The following is a 23,346-nucleotide window of genomic DNA, read 5'->3' as shown; positions in this document are numbered from 1 at the left end:
AATTCAAAAAGAAAACACATTCATGAGAAATAAAAGAGTTCTTGCTTAAGTACATTCAGAACGCAGCCCCTCCCCCCCTTCCTCGGAGCTCTCGGAAGTAAACACATTATACATTAATTAATTTTGTGCACGATGTTCATATTGTTACAAAACTATATTAAGTAAAATGCAAACATTGAGGCACACTTTTACAGCTGGGATATTATACTTTAAATAAAACTTTAGCTCCAAACTTTTCAAGACTCATCCATTAATTATATATTGATTGCGATGAATGAAACTACTTGTAGTTTCCGGGCACTGGTGATTGATAGCGAGCAGAGGGCGGTGGTTCCCTATAATAGAGGCAAACTTAAGCAGGGAACATTGTGAAAGCTACGCAGATACTAATCACAGCACCCAGGGCACTGCCAGGGTAGGTTTGCCCGAACCATAGTGAATAATTAAAATACTAATAACACGCCATAAAAATACAACTCATATAAAAAATTAACACACTTAAACTAGGTTAACAATGTTTTCCTCACTAACTTCAAAAGTTCATTTGTACTTGTAAACTTGTTGTAGAAATTTGTTGATAACATTTTTATTCCAAATTGAATATCAAATAGAATTTTACTTCCATAATTTAAAATATAATGTAAAAAATGAAAACCAGACTAGAGATCTGAAAAATATACGGAACTATGACTAAAAAAATTTAAAGGAAAACAAAGTGTAAAAATATATTAGAAAAAATGGATTTATCTGTGTCAAACGGTAGGGGGAGGGGGGGGATCCGCGAAGTTCCGGAGAGGGTCCGCGGAGATCTGAAGTTTGGGAACTTCTGAGAAAAATAATCATATACTTTGACAAAAGTATGTATTTTATCGAGATAAAAAGCAAAATAGGTACGTAAAACATTCAATTAGTATTGTTCTAGTTCATAAGTAGTGTGTTTTAGGTGCAAATACAAAGTAAATAATTACCATACTTTTTAAAAAAGCATCTAAGTTACTTGGATATATTTAATTATTTATCTTTTTATTCTTTCGCAGAAAATAAAAGAATATATTTTTGTGGACTTGGTTTACAAAATAAGCTTAAGAGAAAAGTAATAAACAAAAACAACTAATAGCCCCGTTTAAAATGCTCTTTTCTGCATGTCGAGAGATGAACACGTAAATATAATACCAAGAAGAATTTTTCGAGTAAAGTGTTACATTTTTAGACAATTTTAATGGAGTTTTGAGCGGATCAATAAAATAACATCGTCCATTTGTCAGCTTCTGTTTTGGCATTAACTTTCCTTGTACAGAAATTGCGTGTTTGCTAATCCGTACTTTTTTCCTTTTGAAGGATTTTGTATTTTACGGCTTCCATTTTCGTAATTTAAAAAAGAAGAATCAACTAGAGTTCATATTTTCGATTTGCGTATTGTCAATTTTGCTTAAGTACGAGGTTTAGGATTTCGTTAATGCAAATGTTGCTCTTGAAAAAGGATAAAATAAAGCGGGAAATTTATTCTTTAAAAATTAAAATATTTAGAAATAAAGTATGGAAAATTAGTAAAATTATGCGTGATAATTTTGAAACTTTTCATACATCCGTAAACATTTTAAATTAAACCAGCTGGGAATTTTAAGCCGCTTACTAATGTGTGTAGGTTTCATTAATTTCTATCTGTATGAAACTTGTTGATGAGAACGTGCTAGGAGGCAACTATGTCCACGAAAAATTTATTTATTAAGCGTTTTACCTTTAATTGGATTTAAAGCAGGCGAACAAAGCCATGTTATCAGATAAAGTTTGAAAAATTGCATCGAAATTCCGTGACTTATGCAATGCGATATTGCAGTTGAATACATTCTTACTTAAAAATATACATGTAGTCTGCCTAACGAAAGTTAACCTTCCAATGGGCGCGCGTAGTTGAGAGATACACTAAGGAGAAATTTCATTTATGGTTTCACACCAAAAAGCACGATGAAAGTCTGCATTTAGCTGTTTTCCCCCTTCCCGTAAAACGCAATCTTATTCATCATTCGAATTTTTCTAGCGTCAATAGCAATCTGCACATCCTACTGCTTGTACCGGAGATGCGCACAACTGTTTAACTAAAACTTTTTTGAATTAGAGTTTATATTTATTTCATTCTTTTAGACTTAAATATTATACGTTTATCAGAAATGGGCCGATAGAAATACATTTAACCGTTGCTCAACTACAATAAAAGCTACTTACATAAACATGGAATATCAAATGTAGCAAGAACTTTTCTAAACATTCGCTGGTATCTTTCAGATAGGTTGCATTATTTTTCAATTGTCTCATCTAAACATGAAAATTAACTTAAATCATAAACCAAAACGGCAAGCGCTCTAGACTCACGAGGTTCAGCTGCCGAGATATGCCAAAAAATTAGATGTATTGAATGCAGTATCTAAGCAATACGCGCAACCTTCCATGTAGCTACGGAGACCGAACCGGCAAGTAAATAGTGGATGGAAAAACAGCAACGTGTCACTAGGCGATGATGTGGCCTATTAGGCGCTGAAAAATTAGAGTGAGTTTGAAACACACTTTAATGTGGCTTAAATTCTACGACTTCCTTTCTGAAATCATACAAGAATTCATGCACTATGATATTCCCTAAAAAAATAAATCATGAGATTTTTGTGAAAACTCATGTGATGCCAACTTTTGCTGAAGTAAAATAAACTTTTAAATAAAAACCTTAAACCGACTAAATTCTATATAACAGGAGGTAATACACCGATGTTACAAGTAGTATACCAGAGATGTGACACATGTTGGCGGTAAAACAGCTACTTATTATGCTAATTCTTTCGTTGTTTAGCTGATCAATTCACCTTTTAGGAAACAAAAAAAAATGTCTAATAAAGTAAATTATACTTTGAGATAGTAAGTAACAGAAATATATAAATAAAACATGAGTTTCTTGAAATATTGTAAAATAACGTTACCCAGTCAACACTGAAATTTCTTTAAGTTTTTTCTAGGTCTCTTGAGACTTTTGGCAACCAAATAATTGACACGTGTTATAATACATAAAGCTTAAAACATATTTTTGTTGGATACATTTTATAAGCTTATATACAGAGCGGTTATAAAATAACGTGAGGTCGTCAGAGCTCTCTAGCAAGGGAAGTATTGGATGAAACATTGCCAAATTTCTTGGGAGTACATAGCAGACTATGGGATTTCGATTTCCTACAATTTAAAAAAAAAAAAAAAAAAAAAACAAAAGTCACCACCAGAGGAATATTAGCGCTGCAAAAGTGCAGCTTGCGAACACACATCAGGTTATTGACAACAAATGTTTGTTACTTACAAATGAAGTTCAATAAAACCAACAAGAAATTTCAATTTGTAACAAGATAAGAATAATCAGTTGTCAGGAAGAAATTTCGGAGCTGCAGTAAGGATTTTTTACTCGAATAATATTCATGTAAAATAGTGCACCACCCCACGTTGGGCTTTAGGTACTGAGTGTACAACGACAACGTTTCATTGATAGCAGTTTTATTAGTCATGCATTTCCAACGGAATGGCCACTATGGTCGCCCAATTTTTCATCTTGTGACGTTATGCCGTGGGAACTTCTTAACGGTGCTGTGTATCTATGACATGTTCCCCATATCTCAACTTTGAAAGCTCAGAAAACGTTTCAGGTAGGAGAAATTAATCCCTCGCAACTCCGGATGCACAGAAAACATTGTGCATTGTATGCAGTACCTAGAAAATCTCGATGTTGGTCATATAGAACCTCATTTGTTAGTAAAAATCATATTTTGTGAATAGAATTGATGCATATTTTGGCCATTTTTGTCAGTTAGTATCCGTTAATATTCACTGTAATACACTTTTTGAACGTCAAAATTTCCCCTGGTGGCGATTTTTGTACTATTTTTATTTTAATTTCAGAAATTGATATCCCGTGGTCTATTGTGTAGCGCCCATGAAATTTCACAATGTGTCGTCCAATAACCACCCTGTATGACGAAGATATGTATGGACATTCTCAAATTTTTGCTACAAATTGTCATTAATGATTCGCTGTGTCAGTACCAGCAACAATTTCGGCACTGTTGGAAAGCATTAATATTACAGCTGCCAATATTTGTTTATTGGATGAGTTTAAATATTTAAGTATCATCGGGGCTCAAGAGCAAAGCAAAAATGCCCAAAACACACAATATAACAATATTATACTATTAAATATTTACTGCAGCAAACCTTTGTAATAGTTAGTGTCTGTAAAAATAATGCTGTCAATACCTTAAAACTAGAGTTAATGCTCAATAAGAACGAACTTAAATGCTCAAAGCTTTTTTTCAATTATGAGTGAACTGTACATGCATGCACATATACATTTACTTATCAATATATAGTTTTACTTTCAAACCTTTAATGCGGTTTTAATTCAATTTTTAAAGCAAGACAAATGTTCAATTAAATGTGAAACATTTCTCTTCAGACAATATTTTTTTAAAAAATAATCGAGTACTAATAAAATTCAGTAAATTATATTTTGTAAAATGTGTGTCGCATAATTCACTAACGCAAGTATTATTAAAATTTAGTTAAATCTTTGCTTAAATTTATTGAGTGGATTTAATCTTTTTTATTCCAAATCTAAAATATGATGCGTAATATCGATTGGTAAAAGATTATTTAATGAAAAGTGCACAGAAATGATTTTTATTTGAACTAACTTAAAAGGTGAATAACTAATTCATATTCGGGGTTTTTTGAAATTTAACGTTACAGGAGATAGCACTAAAAAAACTGAAGTTAAAACAAAAATTCTGAATGAAGGTAAAATTTAAACTGTAGAAATGATTTTTTTTTTGAAAAATAAAAGTGAAGGAAGGAATATATGAAAGGAAGTGAATATATGAAAGAGAAAAAAAATCCTCTTAGATTTCTAAGCTTTATGAAAAGCCTCTCCTGAATGCAATTAATGCCCTAGCTTCGGATTTTTCCAATTTTTTTTCCGTTTATTTATCTTTAACTTTTTCTTTTATAATGGAAATCGATTCAACTTTGATGAATATGCTTTTTTTAAGTATCATTTATTTACATGAAGGGTACTTCAGTTTGTAACCTATGCAATAAAAATACATGTAAAATTAAATGCATGAGAAATAACTTTTTACGCGATTTAAATTCTGAAATCTGGAAGAAAAGTATTTCTTACTGTAAGAACTATTTCTTTAGGAGGGATTATTCAAAAACCACCAAAAGTACATTTAATTACTGCCCAAGCGATTTTTTCCGAGATGTTCCAGAATTTAAGCTGAAATATTATACTCTTACGATCATTTCCCATAAGTTTGCTAACTTTTAATTAATGGTTATTAAAAAGTTAATTAATGTTCACGGGGGAAAAAAGACAAGTGAAACTTTGTGTTGCACATTTAAACACGCACAAAATATACTCACATCTCGTGTGTGTTACACATTCAAACACACACAAAATATACTCACCTCTCTCTTGCAATAAAGAAAATAATAAATCTTAGGTATGAATATCATAATTTTGTTTATGTATTTATTTTTTATTTATTTTTTGGTCTCTCTCTCTCTCTCTCTCCCCCCCCCCCAGGAAAACAACTGACATTCTTCGTATCAGAGTAAAAAGTGTTTAACAGTTTTAGTTAGAACAGAATAAAATTACTTTTCCACAATGCTACGGGAAAAAAAATTTAGTCGAGAAAGAAAAAACTTACAATTGTCACTTAGGATAAACACAAGAACATAAAAAGCATTTTATAAGAACAATATTGTAAAGCAATTGATTAGCGTTTAAATTCTCTCAATCAGGGTGTTAAGTAACACCATTTATTTAGTGAACATTTTTGAATTTCATCGGTGTATATATGTTTATTATCTAATGGAAATATAAAAGTTAAAATAAAATTAACGTTGAACTATGGGTTTTATCACATACAAAATAATTAATTATTTCATCCATCGCGTTTACTTACGATTCTCCGGTTTAGATACAAAACACAATTTAACCTACAATGTCTTTTCGACTTCCAGAATATTATCTTTACTAATAATAAAGGTGAAAGTCTCTCTGTCTGTCTGTCTGGATGTCTATGACGCGCATAGCGCCTAGACCGTTCGGCCGTTTTTCACGAAATTTTGCAAAAAAATAGTTTGTAGCATGGGGGTGTGCACCTAGAAGCAATTTTTCGAAAATTCGATTTTGTTCTTTTTCTATTCCAATTTTGAAACATTTTCCCGAGCAAAGTTATCATAAGATGAACGAGTAAATTACCAAGTTATCATAAGGTGGAATCGTAACATAGGCAAGCAGGTTGGCGAGAAATTCACCATACATTATTTGTAAATATACATGCGAACCAAAAGACCTTTTAATTTTCTACTACGAACAAAGCCGTGCGGATGCCACTAGTTACTAGCAATAAAGCTGAAAGTCTCTCTGTCTGTCAGGATCTCTATGACGCCCATAGCGCCTAGATCGTTCGGCCGATTATCATGAAATCTAGCACAGAATTAGTTTATAGCATGGGGTGTGCACCTCGAAGCGATTTTTCAAAAATTCGATTTTGTTCTTTTTATATTCCAATTTTAAGAAAATTTCCCGAGGAAATTATCACAACGTGGACGAATACATTACGGGATTATCATAATGTGGAACCGCAACATGGGCAAGCAAATGAATATAGCTAATTGACAAGAAATTCATCATCCATTATTTGTTAATATACAGGCGAACCAAAACACCTTTTAATTTTCTACTACGGGCAAAGTCGTGCGCGTGCCACTAGTACATAAATATAACTGCATTCGAAATCCTATATCTGGAATTCGAAAGTGTCACTTGCATCACACTGCTCTACCACCTTCCATCCGAAGCCTAAGTTATGGGAGAAATACGCTGATATATACTGACAGATTGAATTCGAAAAAATATGGTCTTTGCATTCTAAATCTTCAATGGAATATGGATTCATAAAAGAGAGTCAAGTAAATTTTCGACTGAAGTCAATACTTTCTTCTTCTTTCAAAGATGAAAGAAAAAAGTATGATTGTTTGTATCCCGTATCGACTGGGCAAAAATAAAGCGATGAAAAGTTTTCCCTGCAGTGAAATTGTATGAGAACAGAAATATGCAGGTTTGAAGGGACGCTGTGTTTCATAATATATTAAAGATGGCATTTTATAGCAGCGTGTTTAATATTATATGCTATTCTTTTGAATAGAAAATTTTCTGTCAACGAAAAAACTGCATGTGGGTGTTTATATATAACGTAATTGATGACCTTTAAAAAAGTCAGAAAAACAAGTGTTTGGCAATGTTAATCTCTGGCAATCAAGGACTGAAAGCGAGTTTTGAAACATGATTCTATTTTTTGACAGTAACTATATTTAAAAGCAAACTGAATAGAGAAGAAAAGCACTTCAAATTAATTTGTTTTATGCAAGAAACTCCAAATTTACTTATAGAACCATCATTCACGCTTATGATATCCACCACGTCTCGGAACAGGGCATAAGGTATTTGCTTACCAATAACTAAGTAATAGATTGTTGTTGCTATGTAGAGATCACAGAACAAGCACTTTATATCCTGGCTCACTCTGCATAAATGGCAAAGACAATGGATTTTTAACAACGTCGTGGGTAGAGTAAAGAAAGCAACTTCTATAGACCTAATTGCTGAAAAAGTACTAAAATAGTTAATGAACTAAATAAAGTTTAAAACACATGGAGCTAATAGAATAATTAGCAAACAAAGATTTTTTAAAATTCAAACATCGAAACAGAAACTAATTTAAATCTTGGTACATAAAACCTCGATGTTACTTTTATACACAAACACACTTTAATAAGATTTCTTCTAAGTGCTAATCCATTTGACACTCATTTGACTGACGAACGCAATTATCTTCTTAATTCAGAAAAGATATTTTCTTTTATGAATCACTACGTGAGAACTTTTAACATGATAACTGATTGAACTGACGGTTTAATGATTTTTGACCCACATTTTTTGTAACTACGTGTAACTTTGATCTTAAAATTTTTTGACACTTGAACCGTCGTTCGCTGTTAAAAATATGTTAATTATAAGCACGTGGACATATATCTTTTAACACCCATCAAGTGCAGAAGTCCACATTTACAAAATGATGTTAACTGACAAGTACAGCTCAAGTTCGGGAAAATCTTTTTTCAAGGTCTATTATGCAGTTAAGAATAAATGGCAGCGAAAGAGGAAGCTGTTTTACTTGGAATATTGTTAAAATATATCATCCAGCTACTCGTCGTAATCATCGTTCGAATTGAAGTCTTTTTCGTACCCACTTTCTCATCCCTCGTCACAGAAGGTAGCCCCCAGCTCTTACAGCCTGTTGACTAATTCGGACATGCTGGTTTATGCCTAACGTTTGTTTCCGATTTGAATACGAGCAAGAAAAAAAATGGAAATCGAAAGGAGCTAAATCCATATTTTGATGTTTATACATTATGCATAATGAAAATCTGCAAGCCCTTATCCAAACATTTAACATCTTTCCTGCTTCTTATTAAACATTTCCCGTACACATTACTCATTTGTCAATAAACTTCGGCTGAATTGCACTTATCAAGTAGAAAATTTTGAATGACAACATACATCATGAAATATACACCTCGCAAGAGATTATTTAAAGTAAGTGTATACAAGGACTGTAAGTTAAACATTAGATGTTAATGGTGAGCTGAAGTTAATGTGTAGAGTGCACAATTGTCGATCTAGTTAAGAGGGTAGTTGTTGAACGGTGTTGAAGTAAGGATTTTTGATAGGATTTCTCTAAAGCATGTTCTCAAATGTTGATAACAGGTCGTGGCTCAAAACAGAGGTTTTCTGTTGCAAAAATACAACAGAATGCTATCCAGAATTACTAGAAGCCTGTTGATAAATGCGTTACTGAATAGGATGGTTCCACGATGGGTTAAAGCGTTTTGTTCGGGTCAGAAGGAGACTATATCAGTAAAAAGGCAGAGGTTGGCCTTCCATTCTTTAACCGCTTTGCAGTTATTGACAAGAAGTGTCATCCAATTAACATGTAATTCTGGGACTGTCCAACCACAACTGGATTAAGATCCAATTAACATATTAAGCGGTATTCTTTCCATAGACTGTCGATGGACCGTTCAGTAGTTATTCTTGTAGGTTGGCTTTATTCATCTGTAGTCCACGTAGAAGGGCACTCCGTCGCTGATATCAACCACCAGCACCTTTCCAGCGGTCTCCAATGACTTCTTGACACTGGGCAAAAGGCTACAAGTTTTGCTCATGATTACATAGGAGGAATACAATATACTTGTAAGTTCATTAAAAACTGATTTATACCTATGTTGCCATCACTTAATTTATAAGCCTCGTATGATCTTTACCCTTTCAGCATGCGCACTGCAACCTCGAGCTGAGATGGTAGATGGGCTAACTAGAGACGCTACACAACACAGTCAGTGTCATCAGATTTCAGTTGTAGTTTTTATTCCACGAACGTCCGGTTCTTGAAGAAAAATAACTCTCGTACTAGAAAGTGACCAAGAGTATGAGGAAGAATAGCCGTATAGAGCAATCGGAAACGGTTTTTGAATTACATTGTTATATATATGACGTATTAACTCTTCCAAAAGACAAAGTTATCTGACGAACGTGTATGACTAGAAACATAATCAAAAAGATGTCTTACAACCTACTAAATGTGTTTTATTCATGAATTCGGCATTTGATATTGATTTGTATTTGAAGATGTTTATTGTAATTTCAATTTGTTTAATTACCTGCTATTAAACTTTCTAAAACATTTGACTACAAACAAATACCATCTTGACCTAATGTATACTAATCGCAGAGGTGCACCTTCTTCTTGAGGAAGGATTTAGAACAAAAATAAGTTCTTTTTCATTGCTAAACTTTTCATTTGTCGCCATGCATGAGTAATGCAAAAAAATAGACTTCTGCTTTTACTGAACATTAAAAAAAAGGGGGGGGTGGGAGCTGCATTAAAAAAAAATAGCTGATCAAAAATATTTTTTAATTACAAAAGATAAAATGGTGCGGGAAAAAAAACTTGATTAGGGGAAAAAATTACTTTTAAATGGTTGACAGAAGTATATTCTTTTTCCATGGACGAAAAAAATTATTTAAATATCGTATCACTTTCATTTTATCTAATTACTTAATGCTCTAAGAATACATCACGTTTGTTGACTTTGTTGACAGTTCCCTTTTAACAAAGAAAGAATACTTGAAACATACTTCCGCTCAAGACTATTTGCAAAAGAATCAAATGGAAACAATACATGGTTAGTCTTCGGCTATCAAATTTCCTTTCTTAGCAAGAACTTGATTCAGTCGTGCATGCGTAGGATTTGAACGAAAGGATAGAATGGAGTGGTATCGAACGTAAAAGAAGGGGGCTTTCCCTAAATCCGTTATTGATTCTGCTTTGAGCTTTCTTAGATGGGGATTGTCCCGTGAGATTTCTCAAGCAAAAGGAGGGTTTTCAGTCACGTTCAAGAACATGACAAGAATAATAGGTTGGTGGATGTGCCTATTTCTCTTTAAAAAAAAGTCTTTCCTACTGGGCTTTAACGTTTTGTGTGCTTTATAAAAGAGTTTGAGTTTCTTAAGACATCACTGTGTTTCCGTACTCAAAAGTTTTTGATATTTGGACATGCAGAGTAGTTGAAGATATCCTACACAAATTACATCTTTTTTTAGAAAAAAATATATTTAAAATGCTTATTTATGCTTTAACACTTATTAAAAATTCTTATTTATGTTTAAAATACTTATTTAAAAATGCTTATTTATGCATAAAATACTTATTTAAAAATGCTTATATATGATTAAAATACGCATTTAAAAATGCTTATCTATGCCTAAAATACTTAGTTAAAAATGCTTATTCATTATGAAAGTTCATATTGCCCCCATTAAACTTTAAAAAAATATCTTCTAAATCACTCATTTAACATTTTGTACACATTATGCAAGTTTTAAAAACAAGAGTAACAACCATGTAAAACCGAAAACGATTAGTGCACATTTAATAGCTTACAATGTATTGTTATTATATTTACGAATATATTATTAAATTAATACAGGCCAACGCTCAACATAGTGATTAAAAAATTTTCAGTTGATTATCAAGTAGTGAACATTGCACACCAAGTGGTGTACCTTGGGCAGGTCAGGTACATTTAAGTACGTAGAATTACTTCCAAAAGAATCATACATACCTTTATTACATTATTATTGTGATTTTCAATGCGAAATAGGATTTTTTCACGATTGAAATCACACATCTTCAATACTATGATAAAAACACAGGATTTTAATAATAAACATTTGGTGCATAGATATTATCCACACACCATGCACATGTGGCTTGCTTGGGCAATTTTTCAAATACAAAAAAAACCCCGGGAAATTAAAAAAAAATCAATCGCTACTTCAGAGAACAGTGATAAACACAATAAAATTTTTGACGATTTAACACGGAAATCTGATGCTTTTTACGTAGTTCAGATGCCAAGTTACGAAGTAGGATTTAGGAGTTTAACTGCAACCAATCTCTGCGTGTGTTATAATTTTTACACTCAGTCCCAAGATACACTATAAATAACCACTAGTAGTGTACCGTAGTCTTCTTTACATTTTTTCGTTAATGATTATGCACTGAAACACTGCAGTTTCCATTCCCAAGAAAAAAGTTATAAAATTAAAGAGTACTGATGTACTGAGAGAAAATTGGTTTATTATTGTATTGCCAGTAAATGTAAAGTTAAAGGTTAAAAAACGAAATCCAATCCGAGAAACCTTACCTTCCCCTGTCATTAAAAATTCCACAACAATATTAAGCTACAATCTAAACTAATTCATTTTACTATGTTAAAAAAACTATTGAATTGTAAAATTTAAACATAATTTACTTCAAATGTTGAAAGCATTCAGGTTGTTAGACATCCAGTTAACAAAAATGCATAGCTTCAGTATAAACATGACGGTCAGAATTGCAAAATATTCTCGTAAAAATACAATAATCAATTTTGAAATTACGAAATACGATTCAAAAATAAGGAAAATTGGACTATATTGTTACACCAATAAACACAATTTTCGTCGAGTTTGAGCCTCTGGTTTTAATATTTCATGAACAAGCATAACGCCGCCTCGAACAACGTAGCAAAATGCTGCCGTCCTAATTTAATAACGTTTTTAAGCAAGTTAAAATCTCGTTTCAACTCGTTTTGAAAGCAGAAACACATGACATTTAAATTAATGAGCTAAAACATTCTGTTCAGGTCTCTACGAGTGGGAATACACGCACTGCTTCATTTGAGGATAGAGAAAACCACATTTAGAGTCGCAAAAGTAGATTAGAACTAAATGAAAATTAAAGCAATTAACATGATTTAATATCGTTAACATTTTATCAGATTTCAAATTCTGAACTGTTTCATTACGTTAATAATTACGTTCTGTAAGTCATGATGAAGTTTAGAATACGTTTTATAGTCATAAAATTTTCAAGAGTTAATTTATCGTATTATTATCATATGTAATTTAACATAATGATCACTCCAAAAAGAAATTATGGGGTGATCAACAAATTTCGTGTGAAAGAATAGGGTTGATTTTTTGCGGTAAAAGAAAACGTGGGGTGAATGAAAATCAGCTCTGTAAAAAAAAAAGGAACTGATGTGTGCATCACATGACTTCCTTTTACTCCAATTTAATGTCATTTTCACATTATTGGCAATTTCAATGTGATTCAATATTTTACTCTCTAAATATCACCAACAGTGGCCTAATTGAAACAAACAAAAAATGCCAAATCGCCAAAAAAAAATCGCCAAATTTGTCGCTAAGTTGGCGACAAAAACTTGGCGACCAAAAGACTGGCGAAATGTCGCCAAGTGCCCGCCAAATTATAACACCACTTGAGTTTACATCAAAATTAACAATGATTTCCCCCCAAAAGGTACAAACAGGAATGTAGACCCACTAAGGGTCTACGTACCAAATTTCAACTTTCTAGGACATACTGTTCTTGAGTTATGCGACATACATACGCATATCCGCACATACATACATATAGACGTCGCGAGAAAACTCGTTGTAATTAACACGGGAATCGTCAAAATGGATATTTCGCGTGTCTATATGTTCTTAGGCACTTATCCACGTGTGGTTGAGTCGAAAAAAAAAAAAAAAAACAAAATTCATTGGGGGTGAGAAAAATGGAAATTAAGGTCGATTTTTGGGTGAAATTTTTTTTTCGCGAATACAATACTTCCTTTTTTGTAAAAGGAAGTAAAAAAATGTGCAACATTATTCCATAAAATCGATGGCAGCTTATCAGCCTCCACTACTCTGAAGCTGGAGTAACGTTACACATCGCTTGTGGAAGGTCACACCATGGTAATGTAACTATAGCGTAACGTCTCACACATTTATTGCAAGGTTACACCAGAATTTTCTGCATGCTTACAGAGAAATTGTTTGAAAAGTTTCACATTGCCAAAAATTAAGCTTTCATCTGAATTTCTTGAACGATTTATCAAGTTTATGCTTTTGAAGAACCAATATACACCAATAACCTTAATCAACAATATTTAACGATTTTAATGAGCAAACAATAGTTTTATTGCACTAAGAATGCAAATGATCTGATTCAGGTCCGAAGGCAGAACGTGAATCCCAAATTTGCGCTGCAAGATCTTTTATCGCTCGGCTAGCAAGGTCGATTTGTTTTTCGCTAATAAGAGTTAACCTGCTCTACGCTGATACTGATTTTTACGCATGCGCTTTGAATTCTACTGAAACCATAGTGCAAGGTTCCACCAGCAATTTGAGTTTTTGAAACATTGATATTACGCACTTAAGAATTCGGGTAACGTTACACCCACAAATACTGGTAACCTTACACATCTTTTTTTACAGTGCACACTTGTGGGGATTTCTGAAACTAAACTGTTGGTATGTGAAAACAAGGTACAGTCTAACTCGCATAAAATAAACCCTGATTTAACTAGAACCCCTATTCAACGAGAAAATCAGACTGTTATGGTTGGTACAATTATTAGTCAATGACAGCATAACTCGCTTATAAAGAGCAAACCCCGCATAAAGCGAGCGATATTTTTGTATTAATAACATTCGTACTGATTTTCATCTTGGCTTATCCCTCTTGAGAAGCATTCTTTAAACTTTCCGAAATCAATCCAAAGTTAGTGATGAGTCATAGAACCAAAAAAAAAAAAAAAAGTGATAATCATAATTAGAAAATATTGTCCAAAAACAGGAGCATATAAAAATTAAATAAAGATTGAAGCTAATGTTATCACATCCGGGTTATTGTAGTTCAAATTAAATCTAATGCAGATGAAAATGTGATGAAAGCGACGACGATAACGATAAATTTTAAGTTGAACCTATGCTGAACTTCTTTTTCAAACGGTTTTTGAAACAAAGGAAATAAATGGCAATGTTTTTTCGGCAATGAGACACACAAGAAAGATACAATAAGACAGTTCAAAGCAAATTATCCAACATCTTCGATTTTGTCAAGGAGTTGACCAAAAAATTAAAGCAAATATATATATACATGGCATTTAAAGATTTTTTTCACTAACTCGTTTTTTACGAACACTCGTTTATAACGAACAATTATCGCAATCTCTTTACGTTCGTTACAAACGAGTTAGACTGTGTAAGTAAATTAAAGTAGAACTTTTTGACTTAAAATTGATGCGCCAGCAATGACATCCACCCAAGCTGTGTTCCCTCAAATTTTTCACAATGACAGCACTGATCACAACCAGATTTAAAACTAGAAACTGGAGAAGTTTCTAGTTGTAAATTATTCTGTAAATATTTAACGGATTTTATCATAATTGGGTAGTTTGAGAAAAACTCTTTGGGATGGAAAACTGATAAGCAAACCCCAGCATGTTTTTTCTTATACAAAAAATCCTTTTTTGACACTTCATTCTAATTTTATTATTGTTTTGCTCATTCAACAGAAAATCTTAAAATTTGTAATTTTGTCACAACGTTTCTTCGCTAAATTTGTTAAAGAACTTAGATCAGTCTTTGCAAGTAAAAAATAATATGCTCCGGTTTTCATTGCTTTTATAATAATAATAATATTAATAATGCATTATTATTATATTTATAATAATAATATATTATTATTATTATTAAATTCATTGTAATAATAATAATAATATATTATTATTATCAGAAAGTTTCAGAAAAGCCAAAGTTTTTCCTCAAATGATTTATTTGAATTAAAATATCACTTTCATGCAAATCTTTAAGAAAAATTGAAATATTGCCCCTCTTTACCACCTTGTACTGGGATACAGAAAAATATGTACCTAAATATGCCCCCTCGGAAGAGTGGAAAAGTTATATTACTCTCAGTATTCGTTATGTGCATGCTAGATATATTATGCGAGAAAAACTCTTCTTACTTTTATAACAAGCTATTTTAAATATGTTTCCTTAAATATTTTTAAAATAAATATATTATCTTGAAATATTTTTCCATAATAATAAATGCGATATCTCAAATAACTAAACTGAACATTGTTTGCGCAGTTCAACTTACTTGATCGAACTGATAAACAACAGGAGAAGCAGGTTCACTTTCAACTGTAATTATACCAAGTATTATATGTTTTTCACGAATTAAAACATTATGAGAAAGGAAAAGCTATTTATCCAAATTTCATTAAATTTCAGCAAGAAACTTATAAAAAGGGTTGAAACACAAAAAATAAATTATATAAAAAAATCATATGAACTGTCTACAAAAATATAACACGATGTATTCATCGGTTTGAGCAAGAGTATGCATCGCTTAATTTACCCATAACGATTTCAAAGGGAAAAAATAATTTTAACATCTCACTCAGGTTTACCTAACAGTATATGCGTGATATTGTTTCCGTTTGATTCCGAATCTAGAGTGCCAAATTTGCAAAAACTTTTTGCCTCTATCTCCGTCGACTCTTTTCAGTTTTCCTTATAAATCTGCAGTTTTTAGATCTCTAGTACATTATATAGCTTACTACATTTCCTTGACTGATTATTGTTTCAAGAGGTATTGCTTTAAATGTATATCGACCATTAGTAAAGTAAGAAAAGTCGTGTATTTTATTAATCATCTGAGATACCGATATTTTACTACATTGTCAAATATCTTTTCTTTATGGAAATACATGAAAAATATCTTAGGTCCTAAAATACTCAGCTTAAAATGGATTGTTTTAAATTGCAAATGATGTTACACTAAAAATTACCATATTGGCATTTCAAAGCTGCGTAATAAGTATAGTTTAATGCTTCTTTCTTGCTAAGAGACAAGAAAAAGCACCAAAATAAATCAAGGTGATAAAAATGAGTCATTTCGCCATTTACTAGAGTTTAATGCATTTCCTTCTAAAAAACATTTATGAGATATATCCATAAAAGTATGTATACGTAAATACACAACCAGATGTCTTAAGAAGATGGTCAAAGGAAATGCAAAGAAGGAAGAAAGACAGTTACAGATACAGTGAAACGTTTCTGACGGCATCTCGATGAATTATTAATAACAGAGTTCTGGGTGAAATGGCGCATGCAGAATGGTAGAATGGGGAGAAGGAGACACGATAGGAAAGAATTTTCACTCGAATACGTTTTTGAAATTTTTCCTCAGCCTATAGATTTTAGTTTTCCGGTGTTCCTTTCCCCTCTTTCTCGACTTTCTGGGTATTTTAGTTTCAGTTTTTATATGCGTGTAAAGCATAAATCTTTAGATGCTTTTGATCGATAAATTTATCTGTCACCTTTTCGGAAGGCTGCATTAAAAATATGTTTCTTCGCTACTTCCGCGTTTTATTTTATTTTTTTCGTACGTTTAATCGAATCATTCATAGTGTTAGACATAATGATTCTTTTTTCGCCTTTTAAATCACTATTTCATTAGTAGATCACTACTTTTAGTAAGGTAAAGACTTTCGTAGATAAAGCCAAGATTTTTTCATCTTGCTCTAGTTCCCGTCCTGCTTCACCTAACCATATTGATGAATGGCACCCCTGCGGAGCTGGACCAGGGGGACATGAAACAACAACTAATTTCAGAAGCTGTATAATACAATCTCGTTTTTGACCTCTGAAGCCCTTGTTAACCGATCAGTTCCCATTTTTTTCTAAAAAAAGATGTCAGTACCTCTGAGCGAGTGGTTTTCAACCTGGAGGCGATCGCCCCGATGGGCGATTTTGCTTCTCAAGAAAGCAATATACTCACTCTTAAAAAGCAAATAGGGGCGATGAGCATTAAAAAGACATAATTATTTTATAAAGTCAGCGCTAATGTCGAAATCGAAAACATGCGAACACATTGTTCAGACAAAAAATCACGAGTAAAAAAAAAAGAAATGAAATTCAGGAGCTTCTTCGTCATTTTATTCATTTCCAAGTTTGATAGTCGCAAAAGAATTACAAGTCATAAAAAACAGAAACAGATTTCGATACTTTAAAAGCATCTAATTCGTAGATAACTGGATTTTTAAATTTCCTGAAAACAAATTCCTAATTTTCAACCATCACTTTGCTAGTTAAAATTCGAGTTGGAATCAAGACCTGAAGACCGGATAAGATTTGAATACTTTACTTTAAAATCTTACCTACCCTAATTCCGGATAGGATTTGAATACTTTACTTTAAAACCTGCGAATAAGCTAGATGATGCTCTGAACATAATTGAAAATGAAGGAAAAGGGGGGGGGGATGCGATAGGCATTATTCAACCATTAAAGGAAGCAATTGACCAAAAGAGTGGAAAACACTGCTCTAAACTATTTTCACTGCATCTCGATAGGTTTTTAAACTCATTATCATCTAAAAATAATTTGAAAAACAATAAAAATATGAATACGCTAACGACAATACACTTTTGTATTTGCATTAATAATACTCTTGCTACAACTAAAAAGTATTAATTTGTGGTATGTTTACCCATGTGTGATGTTTCTAGTGAAAGATTCGATTTAATGTAATATCAAACCAATATTGTTCATATTTAAAAAATACAACTGCTAGTAATTTACATTGCAGGCAAACTCTACCCTCATATTTTCAATCACAAAATTTATGGCTTTGAATGAGACAGGAATACATAATTTGAACGGTTATAATACATGTATACTTCTTGGGGTGTAAAATTTAAAATGACCTAATTTTTGCTTGAAATCGGTTTACCGTAATAAATTATGTTTCATATCTTTAATAAAAGTTAGTTCGTTCTTGTGATTGATATGAATTACCTACGCATCAGCTTAGTTATCGAGTATTTAACCATTTTAACTATTTTTATGAAAGGCAAGAGTTTTCTCCATAGACTACTTAACCTACTAACTTTTTTAATCACTAAAAGTTAGTATGCTTTCACTGAAGCTCCCTCAACATAAGAAACAATAACTATGTGAATACATTTGAACTTATAGTTAAAAGTTTTTTAAAAGGAAAAGCACTTTCATCCTTTAAACTATTTTAATGACTTATTTCTTCGTCATTGAATTTTACTTTGAATAGTTAGAGAAACCATTACGAGACATTGCGAAATAATCAAATTCTAAAGACATTTTTAAATCATTAAGATTATTCTTATTTAATATTGAGTGTGTTTCTGTTGATACATTTTGAAAGATATCTTTGGTTTATAACATAAACCTCCTTTAGGATTTTCAATATTCGATTTTATTTGTAGATTTGAATGAAATTTTTGATCAACATAATATTTTTAATGAGCTACAAAATGCTTCTCTAGGTCAGTGGTTAAAATCTCTTTTGTGTAATGAATAATTCAATTTTTTTGTTTTAAAGAAAACACTTGAGTTTTATTTTTTTTTAAATGTTTCTTACATTGATAAATTTTTATCGTTAAACAAATAAATTAAAAGCGATGTAATCTGTAAAGCGGAATAATTTTTTAAATCATAATTAATCGCAAAATCATTTAATGATAATTAATGTCAAGGATTGACTTGAAAAACATTTAATTCATGTGCAATAGTTATTTGGGATGTCCATACTCTCTAATTTCAATTGAAGTAAATTCCTGGCTAAAACTTGGTTACGGTCCTACTAAGTTTATACAGGTGATATCAAGCATATAAATGTTTATTAACCTAATTAGTATTGAACGTTCTTTGAGCCTACACTAAAGAGAAAACGATAAGAAACTCTACCTAATTTGATCCCAATCGAGAAAAAGGATGGGATCCTCTCTTCATATATGACGTCTTTTCATTCCCCTTTTTTTCCTCACTAAATTTTTTTCCCTAAAGGACAATCCAGGTGTAATATTTGAGCATTCCGCAGTAAGTAAATGGTTTTCACATCTTTTATTAGATATCAGTTCATCATTTTCAAAACAGAAAGGGTCACTAATAAATGTTAGATTTTTGTGAACAATAAACAGGGATTATTTTAGTTACTAGAGGTACCCGCACGGCTTTTCCCGTAGTAGAAAATTAAAAGGTATTTTGGTTCGCCAGAATATTTACAAAAACTGTATGGTGAATTTCTCGCCAATTGGCTTGCCTATGTTACGGTTCCACGTTATGATAACTTGGTAGTTTACTCGTCCATCATATGATAATTTTGATCGGGAAAATGTTCTTAAAATTGGAATAGAACAAGAACTAAATTGAATTTTCTAAAAATCGCTTTGAGGTGCACATCCCCATGCTACAAACGAACTTTGCCAAATTTCGTGAAAATCGGCCGAACGGTCTAGGCGCTATGCGCGTCAGACATCCAGAAATCCAGACATCCGACAGACTTTCAACTTTATTATTAGTAAAGAAAACACTAATAAAGTCATATTTTTTGGCATAAAGTTGCAACCCTTAGTACTAACTAAGTGTAAAAACCTTTGGTAGGAACCGTGTGGGAAAACATTTGGTATGAACTAGGAAATAAACCTTTTGTATGAAACAAGTGAGAACGAGTAGGAAACGAGAGTGAAAACATTTAGTATGAACCAAAGTGTAAGAACACTTGGTATGGACAAAAGTCAAAACGCTTTGTGAGAACGATTTAAAACTAAGACAGTGTAAAGGCACCGTCGGAGTTGAATTGTTTATTTTTTGTAATAAAATTTATATTCTCATGACATTTAAACTACATTCATATTTATAAATTAGTTTTACACGTAAATAATTAGATTAAGCATTAAAAAGAAACCATTGATATGCGTGAATCCTATTTGTTTTATATTTTGGCTTTTATCAAGTTCTTACAAAACAAAAAAAATCCATTTTTTTCTTGTGTCAATAAGTTTTACTAACATTTTGTTTAAAACAATTATCACTCATAGAAAGAATTGCCTTTTATAACATACTTCAGTATTGACAGGTATTTAGAGACCTTAACAAATGCCTCAAATTTAATAATTCGGCAGGCACAAGTTATGTTAAAGAAGATGCTTTTTAGTGCTGCTGAATTTACAGAATAAGAAATTTACCAAGCCTGAAAGAAAATTGGAAAATAATTTATCCCCCGGAAGTTCAAATAAAAAGAGTATCCTGAAATTTAATAAAGCTTCGGAAGGAAGAGTGAAATAAAGTTGTTAGTGCGAAATTGAAAGCTATAGTAGTGAAAATTGAGTTGTTATAAAAGTAAAGAAACCTTAATGTAAGGTGTTAGATTGGATGAAACTATTTCATAAGAACATCAGCACTTTTATTAAAATTTTGATTATATTACATTCTTATTGATATACATTCAAGTTTGTTTTTGCTTAAATTCTTGTGGAAGATAATCTATTTTCAAATTTTGTTATATGCAATTCTTTTGTGTTTCTAAGAATGTGTGTCAGTATTTATGATAGTATATTGGTTTTTGTCTTCACTGCAAAAAAATAAAAAAAAAAAATTTGAATTTTGACATCTTCTTGAATTCAAATTATGTTTTTCGCAATCACGAGTGTGTGTATGTAGGCGTGTGTTTGTGTGTGGGTGATATGTGTGTTTGTGTGTAGGGCGTATGTGTATGTGTGTGTAGGAATGTGTGTTTGTGTCTGTGTGCTGGCATAAGTGAGTGGGTAGTTGTGTATATGAATGTGTGAGGGGGGGGGGGTATGTGTATATGTGTGTAGGCATATGTGTTTGTGTCTGTGTGCAGGCATGAATGTGTGGGTAGTTGTGTGTATGTGTTTGTGTATTTATGTATGTGTACGTGTATGTATGTGTGTGTATGTGTTTGTGTATGTGTACGTGCGTGTATGTATGTATGCATGTAAGTGTAGGATATTGACGCAACCTGGAGACGGCTTTCGCTATAGGAGCAGCATCGTGAGGAGCCGGTCGACGGTGATGCTGCAGAGGGTGGCGGTGGGAAAATAAAATGATAGGGCGCAAAAACAGTCAAATGAAAGCAAAAAGCAATCGTGATTGCTCAAAAAAAATTAATAAAATAAATAAATAAAATAAATAAATAAATAAATAATTAAATAAAAAAATTAACATATTTTTTCTTCAAATCAATTAAGTTCTGTTTCTTCAGTAATTTATGTTAGTGTGTGTCCATCTGGTCGCGCCTGGATGGAAGTTCCCTATGGTGCCAACGTTTAAATTATGAAAATTATATATTCTATTGAGAAGTTAAAATAATGGATTAAATGAAGCAATGCTACTGCTACAAACTCAGCTAGAAAGGGGGATAAAGATCAGGGAAAACTATTCGGAAAATGAAGACTGCTTTGAAAGACGATTTTTCAACACGTTTCCCCCATTTGGTATCGACGGTTTTCGACAAAACCAGACTCATCTGGATCAGTAGGCTCTTTACTCCCTTGATATGACACCTTGAGACTTCCGGTGTTTTACCAAGCCTAAGAGGTGAATTGAGGTTACGCTATTTCAGACAAGAAATTACATTATAACTGCAACGAGAGCCGAACTATGCTAAATTCCACAACAGGCTTTCTTGAAATGTTTCCAACAATAGCAGCACCACTAGGAGAAGTGTGGGGAGTCGCGAACAAACTTGGACCCTCGAGAATGATTAGTTTCCAAAGCTATAGGTTTACTAGGTTACTGCATTCAATCAAACGTCGGATAACAGTTCTTGTATAATTGCATGCAAATAAATGTGTGTGAGTGCGTATGTATATATAACACTGCATGGTCGCCAATTGCAACGTGGGAAACCTTTGAAAATTACCTAGTCCTATTATCCACTCAATACATTTTTAAATAAGTTTTTAGTTCACCAGTTTTTTTACGACAAACTAACAAATTTCATCAAATGAATTAGCTTATATTTGTCACTTCTTAACGCATTAATATATACTAATATGTACAGCCTACTCTCAATTATTTTCAATAAAATATTAACTTCAATCCACCCACTCAATATATAAATTACGAAAGCAGTGTTATTTTGCATAAGACAACAACAGGCTACAATAGCATGCATGTGACAGGAATTTAAATTGCACTTCCAAAAACTAATCTGCGAAAGATGACACTTGAGCGACTGATCCGCTACGCCAACAACATTCAGTAAATTAGAAACGGGTCAATTAAAATACTCCAGGAAGATTAATTCTCCCCATATTATTCTCACCTACAAAATACTCGTTGGAGAATAATCCAGCCGAGCAGGGAGATCAGATGATTATCAGAAGCCCGAGAAGGAAAACCTTTTCTTTGAATCGTGATAGAATACGCTTCAAGCTGCTGATGAAATTTAGCGGGAAAGAAAAGAAGCAGAGGGTCAACTAGGTTGGACGTGGGAAACAAAAGACTTGCCATTGTCAATAAAGCCTTAGCAGCTATTAATTGAGTTTGGCATTTATTCGAGGCTCAGCTTTGACGATAGATGGCGCTTGCGTGAGGCGCGAAATTAGCTGTTGCCCAAACAGAGACGGTAATTTCCTCCGCTTTTGTTTTGTTACAATTTTAGTAACGACATTGTTCCGAGGAGATTTATTAACAGTTTCAATGGCTGAGACAGAAGGTGTAAAGAAGGATTTTCCAGTTTTGAACAGCATTTTTGTCACATAATCGCTACTTCCACTTTGCAAAGGTCATTGTTAGAAATGTTTTCAGAAGTATTTTATAAGTTATAAAAACTTTGTATACCGACAAGCATTTTAAAATGTTTTTTTTTAAGCAAACTACTTTATTGATGAGTTGAAATGTTGACAAATAAAGGCTTAATAATTATTATTTTTCATCAACGTGAACAAACGACATTATTTTCGTTAAATACTGAAAACAAGAACTGATTATTTAGAG

The sequence above is a fragment of the Uloborus diversus genome, chromosome 2, assembly GCF_026930045.1.
Source record: "Uloborus diversus isolate 005 chromosome 2, Udiv.v.3.1, whole genome shotgun sequence".
In the NCBI taxonomy this organism is placed as follows: domain Eukaryota; kingdom Metazoa; phylum Arthropoda; class Arachnida; order Araneae; family Uloboridae; genus Uloborus; species Uloborus diversus.
The sequence above is the reverse complement of the archived record's forward strand: the minus strand, read 5'-3'. Positions refer to the sequence as shown.